The sequence below is a fragment of the Chiloscyllium punctatum genome, chromosome 25 (genome assembly GCF_047496795.1).
Source record: "Chiloscyllium punctatum isolate Juve2018m chromosome 25, sChiPun1.3, whole genome shotgun sequence".
NCBI lineage: Eukaryota > Metazoa > Chordata > Chondrichthyes > Orectolobiformes > Hemiscylliidae > Chiloscyllium > Chiloscyllium punctatum.
The window spans coordinates 47911434-47921725 of NC_092763.1; positions in this window are offsets into that span (position 1 = coordinate 47911434).

The following is a 10292-nucleotide window of genomic DNA, read 5'->3' on the forward strand; positions in this document are numbered from 1 at the left end:
TGTCCAAATCTTGTTGCATTTGAATGTGGACTGCTTCAATTTCTAAGAACTGCCAGAGCCCATATTCTGTACATAGACCATTGTGTAGACCCACAATGCTGTTGGGAGGGAGGCACTGTTGCCACACCTTCCATCACTATATTGATGATCGAGAATAGAGTGATGGGTAGTAATTGAATTTGCCCTGCATTTTGTATATGGATGTTACCTGGGTAATTTTCCATATTATCAGTAGTTGCCAGTGTTGTAACTATACTGGAACAGCTTGGCCACGGGAGCAGCAAATTCTGGAATAAAAGTCTTCAATGCTATTGCTGGAATATTGTCGGGGTCCATGTCCTTTGCAATATCCAATGCCTCCAATTGTTTCTTGATACCACATGGAGTAAATTGAATTCTCTGAAGACTGCTACCTGTGATGCTGGGGACCACTGTGGGAGGCCACGATGAATTGTCCACTTAAATACTTCTAGCTAAAGATTGCTGCAAATGCTTCGGCCTTATCTTTTTCATGAATCTACTGGATTAAATTGCTGGATTAGTGGTGCTGGAAGAGCACAACAGTTCAGGCAGCATCCAAGGAGCTGCGAAATCGACGTTTCGGGCAAAAGCCCTTCATCAGGAATAAAGGCAGTGAGCCTGAAGTGTGGATAAGCTAGAGGAGGGTGGGGGTGGGGAGAGAGTAGCATAGAGTACAATGGGTGAGTGGGGGAGGGGATGAAGGTGATAGGTCAGGGAGGAGAGGGTGGAGTGGATAGGTGGAAAAGGAGATAGGCAGGTAGGACAAGTCTGGACAAGTCATGGGGACAGTGCTGAGCTGGAAGTTTGGAACTAGGGTGAGGTGGGGCAAGGGGAAATGAGGAAACTGTTGAAGTCCACATTGATGCCCTGGGGTTGAAGTGTTCCGAGGCGGAAGATGAGGCTTTCTTCCTCCAGGCATCTGGTGGTGAGGGAGTGGTGGTGAAGGAGGCCCAGGACCTCCATGTCCTCGGCAGAGTGGGAGGGGGAGTTTGAATGTTGGGCCACGGGGCGGTGTGGTTGATTGGTGCAGGTGTCCCGGAGATGTTCCCTAAAGCACTCTGCTAGGAGGCGCCCAGTCTCCCCAATGTAGAGGAGACCGCATCGGGAGCAACAGATACAATAAATGATATTAGTGGATGTGCAAGTAAAACTTTGATGGTTGTGGAAGGCTCCTTTAGGGCCTTGGATAGAGGTGAGGGAGGAGGTGTGGGCGCAGGTTTTACAGTTCCTGCGGTGGCAGGGGAAAGTGCCAGGATGGGAGGGTGGGTTGTAGGGGGGGCGTGGACCTGACCAGGTAGTCACAGAGGGAATGGTCTTTGCAGAAGGTGGAAAGGGGTGGGGAGGGAAATATGTCCCTGGTAGTGGGGTTTGTTTGGAGGTGGCGGAAATGTCGGCGGATGATTTGGTTTATGCGAAGGTTGGTAGGGTGGAAGGTGAGCACCAGGGGCGTTCTGTCCTTGTTACGGTTGGAGGGGTGGGGTCTGAGGGTGGAGGTGCGGGATGTGGACGAGATGCGTTGGAGGGCATCTTTAACCACGTGGGAAGGGAAATTGCAGTCTCTAAAGAAGGAGGCCATCTGGTGTGTTCTGTGGTGGAACTGGTCCTCCTGGGAGCAGATCCAGAGGAGGTGGAGGAATTGGGAATACGGGATGGCATTTTTGCAAGAGGTAGGGTGGGAAGAGGTGTAATCCAGGTAGCTGTGGGAGTCGGTGGGTTTGTAAAAAAATGTCAGTGTCAAGTCGGTCGTCACTAATGGAGATGGAGAAGTCCAGGAAGGGGAGGGAGGTGTCAGAGATGGTCCAGGTAAATTTAAGGTCAGGGTGGGATGTGTTGGTTAAGTTGATGAATTGTTCAACCTCCTCGCGGGAGCACGACGTGGCGCCAATGCAGTCATCAATGTAGCGGAGGAAGAGGTGGGGAGTGGTGCCGGTGTAATTACGGAAGATCAACTGCTCTATGTAGCCAAAGAGACAGGCATAGCTGGGGCCCATACATGTGCCCATGGCTACCCTTTGGTCTGGAGGAAGTGGAAGGATTCAAAGGAGAAATTGTTAAGGGTGAGGACCAGTTCGGCCAAACGAATGAGAGTGTCAGTGGAAGGGTACTGTTGGGGGACGTCTGGAGAGGAAAAAACTGAGGGCTTGGAGGCCCTGGTCATGGCAAATGGAGGTGTAGAGGGATTGGATATCCATGGTGAAGATGAGGCATTGGGAGCCGGGGAAACGGAAGTCTTGGAGGAGGTGGAGGGCGTGGGTGGTGTCTTGAACGTATGTGGGGAGTTCCTGGACTGGGGGGATAGGACAGTGTTGAGGTAGGTAGAGATGAATTCAATGGGGCAGGAGCATGCTGAGACAATGGGTCGGCCAGGGTGGTCAGGCTTGTGGATTTTGGGAAGGAGGTAGAACCGGGCAGTGTGGGGTTCCCGGACTATGAGGTTGAAAGCTGTGGGTGGGAGATCGCCTGAGGTGATGAGGTTCTGTATGGTCTGGGAGATGATGGTTTGGTGATGGGGGGTGGGGTCATGTTCAAGGGGGCAGTAGGAAGAGGTGTGGGAGATGATGGTTTGGTGATGAGGGGTTGGGAGATGATGGTTTGGCGATGGGGGGTTGGGAGATGATGGTTTGGTGATGGGGGGTTGGGAGATGATGGTTCAATTGCTGTTGATGGTCCACAACACCTCATGGATGCCCAGACTTGAGTTGTTGAAGTTTGTTTGAAGTTTGACACATTTAGCAAGCACACAACACAATGGAGGAATTTCTCAATGTGAAGGCAGGCTTTTGCCTCCACATGACTGTGCAATGGTCACTCTTAGCAATATTGTCATGGTGAGACCCATCTTTTTTTTAAATCAGTCACCGGTGTGGCCTTTACTGGCTGGACCAGCATTTATTGCCAATCTCTAATTAACCAGAGTCCAGTTAAGAATCAACCACATTGTTGTGGAACTGGAGTCACATGTAGGCCAGACCAGGTAAGAATGGCAGATTTTCTTCCCTGGAGGACATTAGGGAACTAGATATGTTTTCCCTAATGATCAATGATAGTTTCATGGTCATCATTAGATTATTAATTCCAGGTTATTATTGAATTCAAATTCCATGATCTGCATGATTCACACATAGGTGCCCAGACCATTATCTGTGTTTCTGGATTGCTAATACAGCGTCTTCCCTGGTGGCTTTCCAACAGGCTGCCAGGGAAAGCCAGGAGGCACATTTCCTATATGGTGTCTAACCAAGCAAGCCTAGACAAAGATTATAAATAAGTGTGACAGTTGTTGGGTCAGCCTATTCCATCTCAAACATAGGAGCTGTACCACAAATATCATCCTTCCCTCTGCCAGCTTGTGTTCTCCACGAAAATTTCCTCTTTAGGGCTTAGAAGTAGCAACACGACAAGATGGAATACATGGGGGAGGAGTTACTCATCGGGCAGTAGCAAGGCTGTGTGACAGCATCATTTGGATAGCAGGCAGCCATCAGGCATGTCCCTTCAAAGTGAGCAGATGAAGGAGGCACAAAGGTGGGTGGAAATGCAAACAAAATGTGCTTGCAAAGATGCTGCAAAGACCTATAGACAGGTTAAGTGAGGAAGAAACAAGGTGATAGATGGAGCATAATGTGGTGAAATGTAAAGTTTAATAGAAAAGAAGAATATTTTTGGAAAGGTTTTTATAATTGGAAATATAGATGTTTAGAGATTATACCCAAACAAGGGTTGTAAAACATTAGCATGCAGGTACAGCAAGCAACTTAGAAAGCAAATGACATGCTGTTCTTCACTGCAAGAGGTTATACTACAATAATAATGCAATTTTGCTATAACTCTACAGAGCTTTGGTGAGACCACACCTGGAGTACTGTTCACAGTTTCAATTCCCATATTTAAGGAAAAATAAATTTGCATTAGAGGGCTTACAGCAAGCGTTCAATAAATTGATTGCTGGAATGAAAGGGCTGTCCTGTGATTAGATGTTGAGGATATTGGGCCATTATTCTCTGGAGTTTAGAAGAATGAGTAGTCAGCACTGAGAGCTTGTTTCCCTGCATGGGAAATCTAAAACACTGAGACACAATCTCAGGATAAAATGCCAATAATTTAAAACTGAAAGGAGAAAAAAATGTATTCTCCCAATGGTTAGAAATTTTTGCAATTCTCTAATACAGATATTCTATCCTTGCATCTATTTAAAGATGAGGTTTTTTTTTGTCTCTCATGGAATCAAGAAATTTGCAAAATGTGTAGGAACATGGACAGAAGCCAAAGATCAGCCATTATCACAGTGAATGGCAGAGTTGGCCTGATGGTCTGTATGGTCTACTCCTGTTGTTATGATCTAATATATATCATCTAAACTCTTCCAATACAACAACATTTCCGTAAACTTCACAAAATTAAAAGTAAATCAAAAGCACTCTACCTGAAAATTAAATGGCACTAGATGGGGTGCTGGACCTGTGCAGTCCAAATTGACAGAATGTGTGTCAAAGCAGTCTGAAAGGCTGCTTGACACCACAATCTGCTTAGTGTAAAAGCTTCTGCTGCACACAAGGCACACTCATATTAACATTCCTACCACATTGTCGGCTCACATAAGCCATGCCAGGAATGTCCAATAATGGAGCCATTTATCCTGCCAGTTCCTGCAGCTCTAGCTTAAACTAATTTTTTTTTTGCTCATGTCCTCAGCTGAATGCAGTTAGGGGAAGAGAACTGAAAGAGTTAAAAATGCAAAATGTTTATTCCAATAAACTGAAGAACCAAGTTGGGCGATCACAGTGGGGGCAGACATCGTACCAGGGGAGTGGGAGAGAGACCATGCAGATGTCAGGCACTTCCTAAAAGAGAATGCGATATATATTGCAGCAGAAGCAAGTATAGACTGCAACTACACACTGAGGCTTCTTCAACCATATCTTCCAAACATGTTACCTCTGCCACCTAGAAAAACAAGGACAACAAATGTATGGGAATGCTAGCACATGTCGCACATAACTCAAAACAAAAGTTCCTTCACGATTACTGACTCAAATTCCTGGAAAACAGAAAAAAAATGGGGATAAGCATTCCAGAGTGCAGGGGTAGCATCTAAATATAGAGTTTTTGAAGAAGAAGGGAGTGATACACTCAATATCCAGGATTGCTAAGTGAACAATTATCTAACGCTGGTTGGTCATAAAGCAAAAATCTTCTTTTTGAGGCTGTAGATTTGTAATGACCTCCTCTTCTTCCTGCTGCTGCCACTGCAGTTGTCCTCTCAGGGGACTGCTAATAGTCTCAGCATGACACCGCAAGCAGCCGTCATGTGTTTGCATCTTTGCCATCTCAAGCTTCTAATTACAATGTGTAAAGAATTCAGTGTTGCTCTCAGCAACTCTTCGTGCTAATAGTGTTTGTTCAATACGCTTTAAATAAACAGTAACAATTATGCAGCCTCAAAGGAGGGTTCATGTATCCAAAGGAAATCGCCAGAGTGAGAGAAACATCAAGTGGATGGTGTATTGTCAAATCTCTGTCTACATGGGGAAGGGATAGCTGCTTTCTGCTGAGTGAGTCTATTAATCAGGAGAGGATTTACTTATCACACCTGATGCCAAGCATTTAAAAGGCATGTTTACAGTCTCCCATTGGACTGGATCTGCTTAGTTTCCCTATGATTTCTCAGATTCTCCTTCCTCATGATGCTGGGTCTTACTGGACAGTTTCACGGGCACTAACAGCCTTTTCATACGATTGGAAAATTGTGTGAAACCTCCGTGTATGAACCCAGACAGTTACTGTCAGCTGCGCAGCAAAACCAAACGTGTTCTCACCCAGTACACCACAGGAGTCACGACAGAATGACAGGAACATGATCCCTCACTTACTACCTCCAAATATACTTAGTTGCTCCAAATCATTCCCAGCATCAAATTGTGACTACCTGATTCACATGTGATTGGGGAATCATACCTGTGAACTTGTCGAATTGAATGACCTCATTTATCCAATGGACATCAATAAATGTTAACTCATTGAAATATTCTGAAAGTTCAAATTGCACAAACAAATCTGATTTATTATTGCGTTAATTTGCTATTTACTTCTACCTATCCGGAAACATATCGGCATAGATTTTCTTGAATACAACTGCATCTGATATATTTTTCGATAACTTTTATAATGTGGACTTGTGTCAGACATAACAAATAACATTCTGTAATTGGATATGCATATATTATGGGGAGTAACTGACTTCAGTGTAAAATTCAGGTGTCCCTAAAGCAGAAGATTAACACTGAAACCACGTTGTAAATACTGGGCCTTTTTGCATCAATTTTATGGGTATAAACTGATACAACGAGCGCTTATTTTTCACATCAATATTTCACTACCAAAACCATCTTTTGTTACATTGCCCTTTGAAGTTTTACAAAATCATTATACTGCCATTAAAATGAGGGCCTAACAAAATGAATTACCCAGTGGAGCTCCTTCCCTTCCGATGTTAAAGCGGAGGAGGCTGATGAATAAATTAGATTTCAGGAATACAGCATCGCATCACAGAATATATGTGCTTCCAACATGCTGAATACCCAGCCCATTAAGTTTACAGATTTTGATCTTGTCACAAGATAATCAGGACTTATTAGAGTGGACAGTTATATCATCTATTGGATAAATATCTGAACCTCATTTCATTGAGAAGAACAGCGTTCTTTGTCATGATTTGGAGATGCCGCTGTTGGACTGGGGTGTACAAAATTAAAAATCACACATTACCAGGTTATAGTCCAACAGGTTTATTTGGAAGCACTAGCTTTCGGAGCGCTGCTCCTTCGTCAGGTAGCACCCCAGTCCAACACTGGCATCTGCACATCATTTTTATCAAGTAATCGAAGACAGCTTTAAAAAAGTACAACTTTGACAGTGCCTTGAACTATGGAATTTGGTGAGTGAGGGAATTTGGTACAATGCAGGAAGCAGTGATGATCTGGTTTAACACAGAACAGGGATGGCCTGACAGAAAAATACAGTGAAATCTGAGGGCTGAAGCTCTGTAAAATTAACAAGTTGAGTCATTGGTCAGCGAGTGTTCCGGTTTCCCCATCTGAATTGGGATAGTAAACTTGAAACAAGGAGGTATGGGAACTGTATCAAAATTATGGCTAAACTACATTTTTCTTTATGTGTTATGGAACAGGGGCCTCGCTGGCTAGGCCAGCATCTCTTCCCACCCCTAATTCTCCTTTATCTGAATGATTTATTATCAGATGCATTTTACAGTTAACAATACAGTGAAAAATGTCAACTGTTGCCACAATCCAGCACTATTTTTAAGAGTTTAAAAATGAAAAGAGTAAAAAGAAATAACTGATAGTCTACCTTTATTACGTCACCTCCACTATCAGTCCTGAGCATGCTTACCATCGACATCTTTACCGCCACCACCTCACTGCCTTCTGTGCTCAACCCACCAACACAGGAGTCACCACTCTACTGGAACCAGGAGCCCCTGGCTCTGCTGCTGCCTCAATGACACCAGGAGTCCCCGCTCCGGGCCTACTGCAACCAAGAGTCCCTGACTGTGTTGTCAAGCCAGGCTGTCACCATGCCAAGACTCCAGTCCTGGGCACCCTCCTCCGAGATGTTGTTTGCCAGCGCCAGCACCTTAAAGAGTCCGCTGCCACTGTCTCTAATCTCTGAAGGAGCTTTGCTTCCATTGGCCCCAAAATGCCGGAGAACACCCTTTCTGCTGCTACCGCTGGAGCCGATGCTGTCTCTGACTGCCAGGAGGCCACTGCCACTCCCACATGGTCCACTCTCACTGTCGTGCCGATGCTGCTAACTAACTCGCCTAAGAAAAGAAAGATAATTGTAAAAACAAAAGAAAAGAAGAAGTTACAAAAAGAAGAAAGAGATGGGAGTGTTGACCCTCAGGCAAGAGCCCGCATGCAGTCTTACTGCTCTGCTGCCATCTTGTAAAGGGGGTGGTGAGCTGTCTTGTTGAACCACAGCAATTCTTTTGATGTGTGTGCACTCATAATTCCGTTCAAAAGTGGTTGCAAGTTTTCGCCCAACAGCCATTTGTGTGGCATGAACATTAATTGTCACTTATCAGCCCAAACATGGAGTGGTTCCAAGTGAAGATGGGAATCCAGAAGATAAAGGAGAAGAAGCTACAGCTCTTGCCATGATCCAACAAATGCCATGCCCTTCCAATCCTGCTGTTAGGATACATAATGTTTTAGAAGAAATCCACCACAAATGACACATGGGATTAGAATAGTTAGCTGCTTGATTTTGACTGGCCTTTTTTCTGTGTTGTGGATCTCTATGACTCTATGAGCCTAATGGGAAATAATCTAAGAAACTTCCATGGGTTAATAGCAAATCCACAAAGGAAGGCCATCCCTATTTTTTCATTCAAAGGAAAATTCAGCTCAGAGTCTCATTTCAAGATATAGTGATATAATTCCGTAATATTAACTGCATGTTCTGTGCTGCAATTAGTTTCAATCAACTTGCACTCTACTGAAACAGATGAAATTTGAACCCAGATTTTCAAGCTCAGTGGTAGAGATATTACCGCTGTGTCACAAAACCCTCATGTCTATATAATTTGATTAGTCCTCATGCTATCTTCTGATTAAGAGAGAATGATGTTACCAATTGGATGAACAAAGTTAAAAGTCACACAACACCAGGTTAATAGTCCAACAGGTTTATTTGGAAACACTAGATTTCAGAGCGCTGCTCCTTCATCAGGTGGTTGGTTCATGTCACACTACAGTGACCCCACTGCACAATACACCCCCTCTCATACACACAGACCTGCAAACCCTCCCCCATACACAAGTTCTCTCTCACATGCACTCTCATACACCCCCCGCAATCACACTGACACCACACCCTCTCACATATACCCAATCACACTCACACACACACACTCAACCAAGCTTACACGCACACACATATGTACACACACATGCTATTACATGCACTCACACCCACGCGCACACACTCGCATGCTCAATCTCTCACTCCTACATGCGTACACATATAAACTTATGGGGTGATTTTGTTTTTGCAGAATTGCATTTTATTTTGCTCAAACACTTCATGTAAAACTCTGTGAACTACACAGTCTGACATAGCATTGGGACACAGACAGACTTCACACCTATTGTTTAAAAAGCTGCGCTAACTTGAGAATGTAATTTAAATGAAGTTCTGGGATTTACGTATCAAAGAACAGAAAACAGTATATCCCACTATAAAAGATGAAAATTTTAATATGATTATTTACTGTATCACCTCTCCATGACACTGGCTATAAATTGGCTCTAAATTCTGTGAGCATGATCTTAACCCCCACAGCTACCAGATGAAGGAGCAGAGGTCCAAAAGCTAGTGCTTCCAAACAAACCTGTTGGACCATATCCTGATTTGGAGGTGCCGGTGATGGACTGGGGTGTTCAAAGTTAAAACTCACACAACACCAGATTATAGTCCAACAGCACTAGCTTTCTGAGCACTGCTCCTTCATCAGGTGGTTGTGGAGTATAAGATCATAAGACACAGAATTTATAGCAAAAGTTTACAGTATGATGTAACTGAAATTATATATTGAAAAAGACCTGGATTGTTTGCTATGTCTCTCATCTTTCAGAATGACCATGTTGGTTTCAGTTCTTTCCTATATAAATCCTAGAACTTTTTTTAAAAGTTACATTCTCAAGTGAACTGTGTGAGGCTGTCTGTGCCCTGATATTCAGACTGATTCTCTTGCTAAAAAAGGGATTTACAGAATCTTACATGGATTCATGCAGTGTTTGAGCAAAATAAAATGTAATTCTGCAAGTATAAATTGACCCACCAACTTATATGTGTATGTGTGCACATGTGGGTGTGTATGTGAGAATGGTTATGAGGTTCTGTGAGAGAGTGTGTTTGTGTATGTGTGTGATTGTGAGTGTAATGGGGTATAAGTCTGTGAGAGGGTGTGTGTGTTGGTGTGTATGTGTGAGTGTATTGAGAGAGCTTATGTATAAAAGAGGGTCTGCATGAGTGTATCAGTCTGTAGGAGTGTATATGTGTATGTGTATGTGTATGTGTATGTGTATGTGTATGTGTATGTGTATGTGTATGTGTATGTGTATGTGTATGTGTATGTGTATGTGTAGTGGGGTCACCTGTAGTACAACATGAACCCAAAGTCCCAGTTGAGGCCATTCCCATGGGTACAGAACTTGGCTATCAGCTTCTGCTCAGCCACTTTGCATTGT